Below are 16,448 nucleotides of genomic sequence, written 5' to 3'. Positions count from 1 at the left end.
GTTGTAGTTTATTATTTCTGCTATTTTTTTTTATTTTCTCTTCCAGGGTTTTTCCTTTACTTAGGACCTATGATCAAGATAAATTTTGAGGATCCTGACTGTAGGCTCAGTCGAATCTAAATTCTGCAGAATTTATGTTCCACCTCTCATTTTTCAGCCCTCCTATTCCTTTGTAAGATATCCCATTGGGAAGTAACCAGAAAACCATTTCCTTTTTTTTTTTTTTTTGAGGATCTTAAAAGTCACATAAGAAAGATGAAATGACCATCAATAGTTCCCAGGGGGAAGGCTGGAAATAGAGAAGATTCATGAGTACTTCTTAATGCATCAGCTTCTCCTTCACATTCAAAACCCACATGAAAATCAGAACCCACCCAGTAAAAGCCCTCATGATCTTGCGCACCACTTAAAAATTTAAAGTCTTCTAATGGAAGAAGATAACCGATGAAAGGCAACAGTGCCCATCTACCAACATAACGTTCATGCTTCTCAGAGTAGTGGGGCTCTCTGCGTAGCTGTTAAAGCCTTTCCTGCTCTTTTCTTTTGTGTAGCACCAACTGAGACAGAAGCCTAACAAACAGAGGTGTCATTGTTTCCCAGGAGGGATCTCCACTTCATTCTCCCACATGGGAAACACCCAGATGTAACTGCTAGGCAATGGGGATGAAATGCTGATAGCAGGGCAATATTAACATGAGCTGATCCACTGGCATTATCTTTCATACTGCTGCGGTCCTTTGCCATTCAAATTTGTGAATTCAACTTTCCTCTCCCAATGTGGGCAGCCTTTTTTTTCCCTAATCAGCACTGCTTCAAGGCTAACCAGGCAGCAATCACACACTTCTATCCAGAACGTCAGTGTGCGGGAGACAGATAAAAAGATATTTTTCTTTCTCCCCTATGACACACTGTAAGGGCCAAATCCACACCTCTGTTTACCCTGAGAAATCCCTCAAAGGAATACTCTCTTCCAAGCCAAGGGCATACACCACCGCAGTAGAGTCACTGCTGTAAGAGCAGCCCACATCCTGGTGAAATGTGGCTAACAGAAAACAGTAACACTCTTCTTCCCTGAACATTTAGGGAAGTATTTTTACGGGAAGGCCTCTACTTCCCGTAGTAGAGGCAGGCTAAGAGTACACACGTGGTAAGTCACTGTGGCTCAAGCGATGAGAGACTCCACCTCTCGTGGAGAAACAACATAGGGTGGCTGAGCCCATCCGACATCTCACTGCCACTGCTGGAAGGCAACGCACACCTAGCACATATTTTCATTCCCTATATCACTCCTAGACATGCTCTCTTGCTTAACTTGCTGCAGCTCAGGTGCTTGCTGGGAGCCTCTGGAATTGGTACAACCCACTAATCCAGCAGCAAATTAACTCAGAAAAAAAAAAAAAAAGCCTGGTTAAGGAGTGGAATTAGCTCAGCAAAGAGTTTTACAAGTTACAGAGCTAGTACAAGGGACATAGACAGATAAGGGACTGCATAGCTGAGAGTAACAGCAGAGGTAGGGAGGACAAGTAGGAAAAGGACCTCTCCCCTTTGGCAGCCATATGTTGCTTGTAAGCTTCAGCCATCTCAGGCAGCTTCACCTTTGGAACGAAGTGGGTGTTGCCTCCTGGCCCTACAAAGGTATCCAGACAGAGTGGTGGGCAGGCACCACTAAGGCACATACTAAGGAGAGAGAGGGCTTTTAAAAGTGCTTTGAGGCTGTAGAAGAAATTGTTAAAATAATAAATGGGAAGACCTCTGGGCTTTCTAGAAAGGAATGGGAAAGGGAGAGGGAGAGGGAGAGGGAGAGGGAAGTAATAACCTGTGCAGGTCATTATACATCAAAAACAGATCACAGTTTTCATTTCTTTAGTTCTCCGCAGGTTGCTTTTGAAGTAAAAGACATGATTTTTTTAAAAGTCCTTAACAATAGTGCTTTGCACTTTGAATAAAGAGTTATAAAGACATTGAGATCAACATGCCCCATAGTCTTTCCCTGGGGGAGACATGAAATGGATGTTCTGGCAGTGACCACTGCCCTCACAGCCCAACATGTCCCACTGTAACCATGGGTACTAGGTGCTTAGCAAGGGAGCAGTGCCACAGTGTCATCACAGAGGCACCACTCCTCTTGTGAATGAGCCTGGTGAGGGCTTGAGAACCATGAACTGCTGCCACTACATCAGTGAAGTCCTCAAGAGGTCCCAAAGTCTGGTGAAGTCCCAAAACCAGGAAGTAGGCCCACAAGGGTAGAAATTGCATCGTCCAACAGTATACAGCTATCGACACTCAGGAACAAATCAGCACAGTATCAGCTCAGAAATAGAGATGGGCAGCCAAAAGTTTCTCTGTATATACCTACTTTGCAGGTTGATACCATTACAGGATCTTTCTCCTTTATGGACCAAAGCTGAGTTCTGAAACACTGCACCAAGTGCTCCTGGTGGTCTGCAGGTATTCATTTTTTAATGCTATCTCAGGAGGTCCAGGATGTAAGCAGCCCTGGGGAGCAGACTATGTTTTATCCACCACATGACCCAGTTTTCGGCAGTTCTGTCAAGTACTTCTGTCACTAGTGACGGGGATGAATAATGTTCAGTGAAGTAGGTGATGAGTTACATTAAACTATTTCCCGAGGAAATTAATTTCCACAGAAAGGCTCTGGCTATTTAAATTTTGTTTTAAAAAGCTGTGTTTTATCGTGGTCTAAGTTAATGAGGTAAGGTAGCTTACAGGCTGCTATGTCTTCTATTATCTCTCAGACACCTTTCTTTCAGTAATAGAAGAAGCAGTGGAAAAGGAGCCTCCAACTGAAATGAGCTTCCATTTGGTCTTTCTCTTGCTACTGTCGCATTTACTGCCCTACTATTGCCATGAGAAACAATCAGATCTACTTTTAACACAATGCTGTGCATATGGCATCTCTACTAAGACCATTCTTGAGAAGAAGAACTGATTGCAAAAGGTACTGCACGCTCAGTCTTTGGCCTGGGAACCTATGTAGGGGAAAACATCTATTTCATCCCTCCACCCCTTACAAGCCTAGCACCTGACCTCCAAAAGCTTCCACTGCTGCTTTTATTCTGTCAGACTTAACATCATGGAGCTCTTCTCCACGGTGTCCACCCCCAGGCCTGACCTAGTCTTTGTGTGCTGGAAGGTTATGAGGGCCCTCGTTTGAGGCCTTATTCAGATACCAGGATAAAGGTTGCATTACGTTCCTCAACTTGAAGAACAAATTCTCCATGAATCTCTTCAGACAGTATGCACATACTACAAAATTTACCCTAAAATTTAGGAAAAAATTGTCTGAGCAACCAGTGTACAGTACACACCACCTTTACACCCAGGTAGGCTGCAACACTTAGCACAAACATCTCAGTGCCACATCTGTTGGCTCTCAATGTGTTTAAGAGTATGACTTTGTACATTTCAAAGAAATGTGGGAAAATGTGTGAAAAATGCTAAAGAGTCTTGTGTTATGGAGAGGCTGCCATTCTACACTGTGTTAACCGTAGCGCCAATATCAGGCACACTACTTCTGCTCAAGATCCCTTGCATTGATATTGCTGGAAAACACACTTTGATGTGGTCAGATGCTTTGCAGTAGTTCCTTACTGAGTGTATCAGGGAACAGCAAATGGGTGGAAGCAAAGACTTCACAGGATGGGATTTCCTTGTCTCTTTTTTTATTTTATTATTTTGAAGAAAAATGATGAAAAACAAGAAAAACTTGAAGTAGCTTCAGCCTGAGTACCTCTCAGGCTCCATGTGCTTGCAAAGAATTAGGTAAAAGCATGCATAAGCTGTAAAAAGACTTTTAAAAAGCAATGCTCAAAAATACCAAAAATGAATAGCTACACAGGCATACACCTTAACTTAGACACAGTTATAGGCAAGAACAAATGGGGATCCCTCACTTCACCTTTTAGCTGCCCTAAGAAATACAAGACTAATTCCTTCTTATTCTCAGTCTTTACCCATCTTTGCCCTGCTATCTTGTAGAGTATTTCACATGCTTGGCTGGATGCTATGAAAATGCCCTGTCCCGCATACTTGGTTAGCTGAAAAGCTCCTCTGCAGCATAATGATAGGGTTTCCTACAATAAAACCCAAGTGTGCAGCAGTTTTCCGTAACATTTCTAGATCTACTGCTCACTGTTAAACTGAACAACATTTGATTCTGTGCGTTACATACTCAGCCTTCCTAACCAGTACTCGCCAGCCATTAGCATGCAAAATTAACGAAACAGTTCCTTATCAGAATGCTTTAGGGCCTTTTAAAACAATTATGACTTTTGGGGGAAATTTATTTGTCTTCAGATTTTTGATGTTGAAGGGTTTTTGTTCTCAAACTATTTTCTTGTAGCCACCCACACTAGGATCTTACTTTTAAACACAGACAAATGAAAGTCATATGAAATAACAAGACTGCAAAACTCCATGCTTTAACAAGATCAATCAGTCAAAATTGATTGCGGATAAAGCGTGGTAGATCTGTTTACCTGTGAACTTTACAAGCTTTGCTGATAATTTAGAGCAAAATTTCAGGGCGGAACACAGGCAGTCCTTTGTTTTTGGTGAGACAGGAACAAGCAGTGGGGTAAGGGGTCCGAACCTCTTGCGGGTAGGGAAAGCACCACGGGACAGCAGAATGGCGACTCTTCACGTTAGTACCCATCTAGCCACAAGGGATGGGCTGTGCCTCTTGCGGGTATGGCATGAAGTCACTGACCACGTCTCTTGGTCACTATACTTTTATTGCAATTGTGATAGCCAGAAGCATCTCCCTAAGTGAAGGCCAAGATTTTGATAGTCTTGAGTCTGGGAACCAGGAACTCTACAAAATGCACTAGACACAGTTAGCAAAACTCTACCACATAAAAACTAACTTCAGATCCTGGGAAACCTCAGTGTACTTTCTTTCTGGAATATTTTCATGCCAAACAATTTACTCCTTTTCTAAGCTATTTTAGCTGTTAAAAGTTGGGGGAGAGGGTAACCAAATTTGTTTTATATAACAAAAAAGAGTTTTTCTTTTCCATTCCATTTGCAGCTAGAGATATCTGATCAATATTGCTCAAATTAGACTACTTGCAGGAAAAAAAACCTCAAGTTAGGAAGATTTTCACTAGCAACATAATTGGTCTCAGAAAAAAGTGCAAGTGAAAAAAAAACAAGTAAAAATATGAAAGTATATAGAGGACTAAAATGGAAACATCTATGTCACTTAAGCCTTCAAAGTTTTTCCCTTCTTGCTGCAGATACATCTCACTTCTCTCAGTGTTTCATTACAACTACCATTAGGCTGGGATTGGTCCTGTGGGAGAAGCGTGTCGCACCAAAGATAATTCCCAATACTTACACATCTGATGTGAGAAGAGGCGCTATTTTCCATCTGCAGAGGAATGGGGACCAGGCTGTATTTGGCTGCCTATCTTGTTCATCTATAGAACAATGGCAAGATACCTCAGAAGAGACAATGCAGCTCCAGCTGGGTTTGTAATCAAATGTGATGCTGAGACAAAAACACTAGAAGAGCAGCCCAAAGCAGAGGAGGGAATGAACGTGCTACCATTTTCCTGGGTAGTTGTAGGTCTCGTCTGTCACAGAGAGGTGAAAGCCCTTAGGGTGCAGGCCTGTATGTGGCCATCTGAAATAAACAGACATTCTAAAAAATAAATCCCCATTCACAATTGGAGTGAAAAGTTCATGTGAGTGTCTGTGTGCTTATTTTCAAATCTTACCTGTATTTCTGCATTGCACATTGACGCCGATCTGCACAGCAGGGGCAGATCACATGGACAAAATCCCTGACGTTTTTCAACTCCTTTTAAAAGTCTGCATCCATGCGGAGACCGTGACAGACCATGCAGGACTGACAGCCCTGAAGAAGTACGTTGCCGCAGCTCAGAGCAGCTGTGGCACAGTGGGCAGCACCACGCGCTTCTCTGCTGTTCCAGTCTGATGCGACGGGACCGCGGTGGGGGGCCAAAGGGGAGCTAGGCTCTCAGCCAGTGCCCTTTTGGCTTCTCTGCTGAAAGGTGCCAGGTCTGCAGGCATCGGTTAATTTTATGCAGGCTTTCTCCCCCGGGCAGGGGCAGAAATCACCCTTTCGTGTCACAGATGGTAAGCAGGCACGACAAATTTGTACCAGCAACCGGGAAGCGAAAACCTGGATTCTGCTGTCCGTTATGCGGGCGCAGTGAAGCTCTGAATTTGGCCCGGATGCTCTCCAGTGAGCAGCCTCTGCCAGCCCCCTTCAAGTCAAGCAGTTCAGGTAGCCTTCTCATAAGGGATAAATGTTTTATCTGCATTTGCCTTTTCCCTCTCGGGTGACGGGAATATATCACTGATGGCAGTCACGCAGGCCGTACAGCACACAGCACTCTTGAGGTCTGCTTTTGTGGGTTTTGCTCCTCAGACATTAAAAATACAATGAAAAGCCACAGTGGCACAGGTCATGTTCCAAAGAGCAGCGTTTGCTAAATAAAGAGAAACATGCAAGGCCCAATATTATATCCAGTGCAGCTCTGACTGCATTCTGGAAGCTTCCTCAATACTGTAATTGTAAGTGTAGCACTAGAGTTTTCATATTTACAGTCTGACACCCTGCAGTTCAAGTGAAACACATCTGCTAGCAAAGATATATTCCATTTTTGAAAACAGTGTATATTACAGAGTCATAATATACTGCCATTGTACCAGTGCCCAACGTGGAAAGGTCAAGTAACAGAAAGAGTCAGACTTTCTGATCTACTAAGCCGGCCACATAGCAAAATCTTCATTTATCAAGAACTACCCTCCTATGGCTCACTCTGCCTCCCCAGACCAGGACCTTATCTTCAAACGTCTCTGTGCATAAGAGCCAGGAGCCCAGCCCTGCAGCAGCTCTTACCTGAGGTGCTGCCCATCACCCAGAAGAACAGGCACGGCAGCCATGTTTGCTGTCTTGCACAGAAGAAAGGTCCTGTGCTGCACAGAAGAGCAGCACTTTAACGATTTGTAATCCCCGTGAAGCTCAGAAACAGTTGCTTGGCCACTTCAGAGACAGGTGCCATTAAAAGTAAGCATAGACCATGCCCCATCTTTTCCTTGCAAGTGCATAGATTTGGTTCTTGCTGTCTTTCCATTTGCCTCCCAACTCAGAGATCATCTCACTGCTTTGAGAGCTAACTGAGAAATCATGAGAGAGTACAGCTGGCATATATGCCTTAATATCCTTTTTAAGTAGTTACTGGGAAAGGAATCGGAGCAAGTGAGATGTCCTAGGCCCAGGAACCTGCCTCTGGTGAATACACAAAGACAGCTGGCACCCAAAAGACCCTTCACATGCAGCTTTGAAAGGACAGGGTCAGAAATCAGCGTAGGCATCTTGTTTTCAGAGTAGTCCTTTTGTTGTGAAGGACTCAAGATACACTTTCAGAATTACTGTTGTGGCTTAATCTTCCTAACTACCATTTCACTGGAGGCCTGGCACCCTGCATTTTTAAAGAGATTTCATGGACTGTTTACCTTAATATAACCTTCCAGGAACGTTTATGGGGAGAGTTTTATTTAATGTAGTCTGTGATCTGTATAAACATTACCATGGTATTAGGCTAACCAAGCTCTGAGCTGAACTGGAAGTCGTGTGGGAGCTTTATTTGGGATAGTAAAGCTGCACAGTTCAATATATGATTTTATTTGCAGTAGACTGCTGGGAATTAGAGATTAGTCATATGGGGATTTTAACAGTTGTGAAGTTATGAGAGGCTGACTCAATGGTTTTCATCTTGTAAAATGTCACCCAACTGTCTTGTTACTTCAGATTACAAGATTAAGAAGTTAAACACTTAAATCCCCAGAGAAAAGCTTGAAGTGGGGGATGGGAAGGAGGGAGAAAAGCACTGAAGAAGGAGGGGAGAAATATAACAGTATCTGCAAACATAGTTCCATGGTGTTCTCGCAAGTGACTAGAAAAAAGGCACTGGTGCCTCCAAATTGAATTTTGTCTCCATGACCCTGTGTCAGGTTCATTCAGTTTACAAGTCAATTTCAGATTATTAATTGTCAGCCTTGAAAACTCCACTTGAGATCCACAAACCAAATTATGTCTCTTTACGCCTCCTAAATCACCGTAATGAAGATTCTGCCCTTCGTAATTTACCTAGTGGTGCTTTGGAGATCCAGACCAGAATCCATCTTATTCAAACCTGCAGTGTCTCTGCATGTTAGCTCTGGATCTTCTCTGAAGCAGCCTTGTTGTTTAAACATGGAGGACATAAAGACAGACATTCCCCAGGCCTCCTCACTTTTTTCTCCACTCAAGACTCACCAAGTGAAGAATCACTTAAGATTACCTATTTCTCTATCCTGATCTATATGGTGCTGTGGCAGAGGATGAAAACAGAAAAGGAGGGAGACAGCCCGATACAAGTATGATAGAGAGTTTCAGCGTAGCCTTCATTAATTAGGTTTTATTTCACATGTACACAGGAATCCAGGTTTCTGTAATGTCTAAATTTTTGGCCTTTTGCCACCAATACTCATAGCTACCATTTGATATTCGTAAGGAACACCTGTCCTATTTGAAGTCTATCTTTCTTCACAGGCTAGGTGTGATACTGATTTCATATATGCAAGTATACAGTCTATTTAAGCTTGTACTTTTAGGAAAGTGATAGTGCTTTACATTAGGAAGTGCCACTTGCTAGATTCACATATGGCATCTGCATGGTGAGTTGAAAAAGAAGCAATCAAGGGCTGTGCGTGGGAGTTCCTGCTTTGTGCCTTGGAGTTACTGCCTCTGTGCCAGGTATAAAGGCAGAAGCAGAACAAACTCTTCTAGCGAAAATAACACTATTTTTGACTACTCGCACATAACCAAGATCAGAGATCAGATCTCTTATGTCAGTCATGTTAGCCTTTGAGCCCATTCCAGACTCTGCGTATTGAAACCTGTCTCATTTTCACTGCCTGCAGACCAGTTTCTGGTAAGTATTCTGCCCCAGAATGACCATCCAGTTGAGCAGAAATGATCTGATCCTAGGACCTTTGTATCTACTTCCCTGCCCCTGCCAAAGGAACTAACTCCAAAACACATATATCAACCATAAGGTTAAAACTTTGTCACATACCATTCAGGATGACGAAATACTAATGAACCATGATATTCACTTCATTAATTCTTCAAATTCTTGGGATGGTGGAGCAAGGAAGAAGAAAATCCCCACGTAGCAGTTAAAGGAATGCCACAAAACACCACCACCTGTTAAGAAAAGTTAACTATATAAGATTTCAAAAATACAGAGTGTAGTCCATCATCTACTGAACTAAGACTCTCCGTGAAAAAACACCTCCTTAGCAAGTTGTTTAAAATGGAACCTTCTACAGCATCTTTAAACAGTTGCAGAATTTCATTTAGGTTCATATGTTCTTGGTTGAATCTTATTTTTTCCTGCTCTTATTTCCAATTTACAGGAATCTAAAATAGCCACTATAATAGATTAAACACAATGGTCCTGATGTAACTTTCATTTCAAGAATTCCCTAAGGACCTGACTGTGGGATACAGGGCAGCTATGTCACAATGGGCATCAATTTTGGACACTCCATGGCAGTAGTCATTTTCTTATGGCCTTTTCAAATAGGTACAGTTACGATACTACTCTTCTGGGAGACTGAGTGAGCAAATATGCCTTAACCAGTAGTGTTTCATGACTCTCTCCCTTGTTCTTTAACGCTTTCACTTAGGAATTTACACTTTGTAGAATGGTACTTCTGCCATCACAGCTAGAGCTGACTTAGTACCTAGAATAACATGGTGGGTCACGCAGTGATACTAGCAATCATTGCAAGAAGGACACAGGATAACAATTTGTCATTCTTCCTTTGAGATGAATCACTCATTCTTATGCTCCTTTTTTTACCTCCTAAACCCCTTAATCATTGCTGAACTATCATCAAGGTAATTACATTGATCCATGTTATCTAATCCCATTTTGAACCCTTTTAAACATTTGGCCTTGCTCACATTCTGCAGCAATGAGTTTCATTGCTTATCAACCACTGTGAGAAAAGTTCTCTCTTGAAGACCTTTAAACCTGCATCCCAGTGAATTTCATCAAATGTTTTTGCCTTATGGCAGCCCATAGCCTTTCCTTACTCACCTTCTCCATGCCATTCACGGCACCACTCAACTCTCTTCCTACAGTCACTTTTTTTCCAAACTGGAGAATGTGGTTTATCCTTCGGTTGCAAAAGCTACACTATCAATCATTCCTTCTTGCCCTTTTCTGTGCATTTTCCAGTCCTACTACATCCTATTCAAGATGATGTGATCAGACCTGCATAGATTTATGCAGGGAGGTAATGATGCTTGATCTCAGTTCCTTTCCTAGCCTTCCATCAAAAGGTTGTAAGGGAACTGAAACAATAGCTTTTATAATGCAGAGGCAGTATCTTCTGTGCCCCAGCTGAAACAGTTTGGGTTACAGGGGATCCAGGCTCAGATGAATGAGAGGATGCCGCCAATAAAAGAAAAAAAAAATAGAATGAAATAAAATGAGGCAGTCAGGTTAGAATTTATTTTAAGAGAGGAGATAGTGAGATAATAAAAAAGAAAAATGTATGCAAGCTTTCCTAGCACACTGTTTTGGAGGGGGGAAAAATCATATTTTATTGTCAAGCTGTGGTTTGAAGAAGTGTCACTGAGGAAGCCATACCAGAAATTTAGGGTATGTCTATGCTGCACAATGCTGATTTACCCAGCTGAGCTCTCTGCTAATGCAGCTATATTGCTTAAAATACTTAGAGCTAACTAGTTTAGAAGTCTCTCTGAAATGTCTTCACCAAATTGCACTGTGCAATGGAGAAATACTTTTTTAGTCTTTAGCACTGCAAGGCACCTTGAAAAGGAAGGTAACACACAACTATCTCTCTTCTTTATAACAGTGGAATGGCAGCTGTAGTGCCCTTACAGGCACAGGGTGTTGACTGCACCTCACAGAAAGACCCCAACCAGTCCAACGTATGCAGCTTAGCTGTGCATAGATAAATATTCTTACTAATTTCAACAGAAGTGCTCTCAGGCATAAAACTAAACCCAGGCATAGTGTTTTGCTGCAGCAGTAGCTCCTAAAACAGGTAAACTTCAGATACGATGAAAACTAACTCTGAGAGTCTGTGCAAAATTTTGTGTAGTTAAGGTGACAGGACCAAATGCAAACACATGTTGTACCTAGGACAAGGCATTTACTACACACCTGAATTCACCTCAACTCTACATGGGCCCAAAATATAAGAGCTGGACAGTTTTATTCAGTCAAAAGAGCAGCTGCAGCAGTGGGAGGCCTTGCTGGGTTAGCACTGATCTGAAGAGACAGTGTCTCTGCTCATAATAACAAAGCAACATCCACATCTGCACAGAGGGTATGTGCTCATGAAGGGCCTGGGTCTGCCTCCAGGGAGGAGCCCCACACTGTTACCTAAAACCCTTCGACAAAAGCTACCACAAGTAAACCTAAAGGGGCAATCCCATCTGCCTTGCAGATAGCCATTCAATGTGCCCCAGAAATTCATCAGTAATGGAAAAAATAACAGCTCAGCCTTGGGCTGCAGACCTGCCTTCAAGAATATGCAATGACACTCAACACTGAGTGGTACTTAGAGGTAACAGATTTGAATGTTTCCAAGGAGCTCTTCCCTGAAATATGCACATAATAATAACACCTCCTGGACACCAGAGTAGGTATCCCCACAGGCCAGTCTGGGAGAAATGCAGTATTAAATTAACAGCTATCCATGACACATAGAACTGACATAATGGCTGATGTATTTTTGGCCTGATTTCCTGTCTGTCAGCTCCCTTCAGTAAATTTTCAATCCCTTCAGCTAATTTTAACCAAATTTGAAAGAAGGGCTGAAGTCCCACAGATAATTATATTTTTATAAGTTTCAGGGATCTGACAGTTGGACAGAGGAGAAAGACCAAAATTAGTTCCTTCCATTAAGGGAGAGGCAGGCAAAATTTGGCTATTATGTATTCCAGTTAGCCTCAGAGAGCCAACAAATCAGTACACATACAGCTGCAGGCTAACGTAGCTCTCATTCAACAGAGCTGTTAGGAAGAACATGGAGAAGAGCTGGTAGTTTTGCACTGGTGTAGAGGTCAGGATACCAGTTCACAGGATGACAAGTTTAATCAGTTCTGCTGTTCTCATAACAGCTTCTATTATTTTGTTGAGGTATTAGTAATGGCAGAGCATCCACTGAAAATAGGATGATTTGTGAAGGAACAAGCAGTCAAAAATATGTATTTCACTGTAGAAAAAAATGCAGTGATGAAATCTCAGCAATGAAAAGTTATTCTTGAGCATTTCATTTTTCATTTTTTAATCCTACAATAATTAGAAAGTGAGATTGGACAGTGAATTTTGTAATTATTAAGCAGGAATTCAAAGCATCTCAGGCAAATCTTCAGTTATTTGTCAAATTTAGGGAAATTGTGTTTTCTCTTTAAATTAAAAGCAAAAAGAACAATTCTTCAGAAATAAAAATGTCACTGTTCAAGGAAAAGTAATAAAGTATAAATGGCTCTCCTTCAGTGGACTCTCTTTGTAAATGAACAAGAACACCGAAGTCAAAAAATTACCATTTCCAAGCTTCATAAATCCTCAGTAGATGTATCTTACCATATAGCTTAAGTTGCAAGATCTCAGAAGGGGCTGAGAAAGACTCAGTTGCTATATATATTTAGGCAGAAGGATGGTCACAAAGCTTTTTCAATTGTTGCTTGCAGTTTCAATATGGAAAAAGCTGAGAGCCACCAGTTTCAGCGACGGGCAGACACAGTTCTCCACACATTAAACCATACATACAGGTGTATGGTTATTCAGTAGAATGAGTAGGTTTTATTTGCTCATTATCAGGTACAAGCTTGCTAGCAGATTATCTGGAAAAGCCAGCTAAAAAGCGATGCAAAATTAAGTCAAAATTAGGGCCAATATAGATACAAACAGCAAATAGTCCTGAAATTTGCATCACAGTCTAGAAAATAAAAAGTGGGAGAGCTAATCAAAACAGGAGTTAAAGCATGACCGTGTATGCAGTGGGTAACATAAATATTAAGGCAGCTATCCAAGGAACAGTGACAGAGACTGCTAGGGGGTTTCTCCCATAACAGTTCAGCCCCTAGATTGAACAAACATGCAGAACCATAAAGGACACATACCACCACATTTTAAAAAGGGAAAGTTAGAAGAAAACAGCTGAACATCTAGCATATACTATGAAATGAAACCACTGCTGAAAAGGGCTTTGTGCCTTGTGGAAGACAAGTCTAAGCTTGCCTACATTGTCCCGTGATTAGGCTATGGGAGAAACATCTATATTTGGATACTGCCTCCTCAAAAAAAATCTGAGAATCTAAGTTCCATTAGTTAACCTTAAAACTTGGACTCCTAAGTACGTCAGCTTCCTTAAATTTGGAAGCTGTGTCACTCATGCCCTTCTAACGGTTTTGACCTCTGAGCTAAATTTTAAACTCGGCAGGCTAGGGATTGTGTCTTACATGTTTATCTCCTTAGCTGCTCCCAAAATACAAACATCAGCAGACCACCCATACCTACAAGAACAATAAGAAAGACACCTATGGCAACGGACAAATGAGAGAAAGCCACCATGACTGAGCTCAGAGCTCAACCGGTGCATGGAGAGCGTAAGAAAGTTGGTTTATTAAACATTGGTTCTACTATTAACAGGCTAATGGGTGCATCATTATCAAAAGGAAACAGGCACGCCTGCGACTGCATTAAAAGAGCTGTCTCTTGTATTTGCTCTGCTAACACGGAAGCCATTTGAGTACCTCAGATTAAGACTACTGTTATTTGTTGTCATGAGGAGTCCTTGAAAGGAAGCTGTGAGCTTGACGACACACGGTACATGACAGCATTCAGCGCATAGCTTTCACTGTTCCCGTGTCTTTGAACAGCAGTTGGTGACCTTGAATATTCTGAGCAGGGACACAAGAGCGCCGTACTAAGAAGAAATTATTAAATGCTGATCTTTCTTCTTCTTCTGGCATTGGGCATCAAGATAAATGTCAGAAATTCATCTAACCTGTTGAAGCTGACCTGGAAAAGGTGCTTCATCAAGTTCTAGTGCATAGAAGAGGAGACAGGGACAAAGAACCAAGAAACTTTTCTGGCTTATCAAAAAAACCCAGCAGTCTTTGTCAGTGTTCTGAGCAGATGTTCAAAAAATCTCATGTAATTGGCATTAGTTGAGGCATAGTTACCACACTACTCTCCTACACTTTAACCACAGATCCATTCACCCATGAAAGTGGTCCTAATATTGAGGCCACAAGAAGTTTGACTTGGAAGGGAAAATTCAGACTTCGGCAGTGCTCAGGAGCTTTGGTGATCCAAAACCTCACACTAACTTGGCTTCCCACACAGCTCAGGCCATAACTTTCAAGCAGCAACTTCTGGGTCAAACTCAGTAAATTGTGGCATCTTGCTGTTAAGCTGGTTTATGACACGGGGTTCCTAGTTCACAACAGCTTCTGCAAAGAAATTTCACAATTAGCCTATCTTTGCACTAGAACTCGAAAAGAAATACTGAACTTTCTTACTTTACTGACTGCTAATGGCAGACTGCCATTCAGTGATTATCACATTCCCTCTAAATTAACAAAAACAAATATGTTGACTCCAGAGCTCAGCTTTAGATTTTACAGCCAGCTTGACTTTGTCCAGAATTGGGTGAGTTCCAGGGTTGACGGAAGGGAGAGAGACAGCACTTGCGATTGCACTGGAGCCCAGCTGCAACTTGAACTGGGATACAGTCTTTCTGGCACCTTCACTGCTACTGTATCCACTTTGCAAAGGGAAAACCAGAGGACATTTTAATGATTTATTCAAGCCATGGTCAGGTTGTTCACAGTTCTGTGCTGACTGTGCAACACATACCCTTGAATCAGGGCTTAAACTTACCAACGTTTTTCCAGAAAATTTGGAATAGCTGACCTCTGTGGGAGAGTAACAGCCCAAAAAGACTGCGCGGTCTTTGTCCTTGGAGGTTTTAAAGACCTAACTGGACAAAGCGCTGAGTAACCTCATAGCTGACCTCAGAGTTTACCCTGCTTCACCTCAAAGGAGGTAAGCCCTCCTTTGAGCATAAGTTGGAGCAAGAGGTCCCTTCCAACCCCTCCAATTATCCTATGATCCTATGGAAATGTGGAAGACTTACAAACAAATAGTCTTCTGTAATATTTTCCTGTATGGAATACAAGACTAGGTATTTTCAAATATTAAACTCCAGAAAAAATCCTATTTGTCCTATATTCTATTCAGATATGCTCATATGGACTAAATGGTACTTGGCCTACCCAAAGCACGGGTCCTCATTTCAACCTCTTGTGACCCAAATCAAGTTCTTTGTTTCATTTTAAATGTTGACATAGTGGTTATGTGCAGTATTTTTAAGCCTGGTGGCCTGAAACCTTAGGAGAAATATTGACATCTCATTGTCACCTCATCAATGACATCTGTTGGAGAGAACTCTCCCTTAACAAGACCCTCAGTAAGTCTTGGCAGAGGAAGGAGCTTTACAGGAGGATCTGTTGAGGAGCACAGGGAGATAGCGGGAAAGCACTAGGTCAAAGCAAACCTAATTTTCATGTGTGTTTTGTACCATTTGGGGCTCTTTCTGTTAAAGTAGAAGAGATTTTTGAGCTGAAGGTGGACCTAACAGCCACCTTCACACACAGGAAAATACAGGCAGTCCAAAGCAAAACCCAGCAAGCATTGGATGAGGGGTGGTAGCCTGCAAAGGTACAGCAAAGCTGCTTGTGGCATGGAGAGTCCTGAGGGAGTTTTGTTCCTGAAAGGGAGGGTGAAGACCCTTGTTTGGAAGTCATTATGGAAGCAGTACAGATTGTAGGAAGTAGGAAGGCACTTCTGGAGGTCATCTAGTCCAACTTCCTGCTCAAAGCAAGGCTGACTTTAAAGTTAGGTCAAGTTGCTCGAGCCCTCTCCAGCTGAGTTTTGAATACCTCCAAAAACAAAGATCCCACAGCCTTTCTGGACAACGTCTTCTAGTGTTTCAACACCCTTCCTGTGAAAATTGTCTTCCTTACGTCTAGCTGGACTTTCTCTTGCTGTAACTTGTGTCTGCTGCCTCTCATTCTTTCTGGCTGCATCTATAACTTCCCACTAGGTAGCTGCAGACAGCAATCAGACCCTCTCCCCACTCCCACCCCTTAGCCTTCTCTTCTCCATGGTGAACAAACCTAGCTCCCTCAGCTTCTCCTCATATGTCATGTTCCAGCCCTGAACTGTCTTAGTGGCCTTCTCTTGGACTCACTCCAAATTGTCAATGTCCCTCTTGTACTAAGGATACTAAGGATCAAAACTGGACGCAGTACACCAGACATGGCCTCACAAGTGCTGCACAGAGAGCATAATTAC

At 42.2% G+C, this 16,448-nt stretch overlaps 2 long non-coding RNA genes across 5 annotated transcripts in view; both read right to left on the bottom strand.

Annotated features, from left to right (window-relative positions):
* The window catches only part of LOC138065985 (uncharacterized), a 151,172-nt gene that overhangs the window by 59,182 nt on the left and 75,542 nt on the right, over window positions 1–16,448 (bottom strand). For all 4 annotated transcript variants that reach the window (XR_011139086.1, XR_011139085.1, XR_011139084.1 and 1 more), the window contains one exon: window positions 9,114–9,244. This is a non-coding gene — a long non-coding RNA (uncharacterized lncRNA). The remainder of the gene's footprint in view (window positions 1–9,113; window positions 9,245–16,448) is intronic.
* Window positions 3,699–6,970, bottom strand: LOC138065986 (uncharacterized). Its single transcript, XR_011139088.1, has 3 exons — window positions 6,893–6,970; window positions 5,742–6,479; window positions 3,699–5,647 (listed from the first exon to the last, which is right to left on the bottom strand). It is a non-coding gene; the product is annotated as an uncharacterized lncRNA (long non-coding RNA).

Source organism: Struthio camelus, chromosome 2 (assembly GCF_040807025.1).
Source record: "Struthio camelus isolate bStrCam1 chromosome 2, bStrCam1.hap1, whole genome shotgun sequence".
NCBI lineage: Eukaryota > Metazoa > Chordata > Aves > Struthioniformes > Struthionidae > Struthio > Struthio camelus.
Note: the sequence above shows the minus strand (reverse complement) of the source record. Positions and strands in the feature narration are given on the sequence as shown.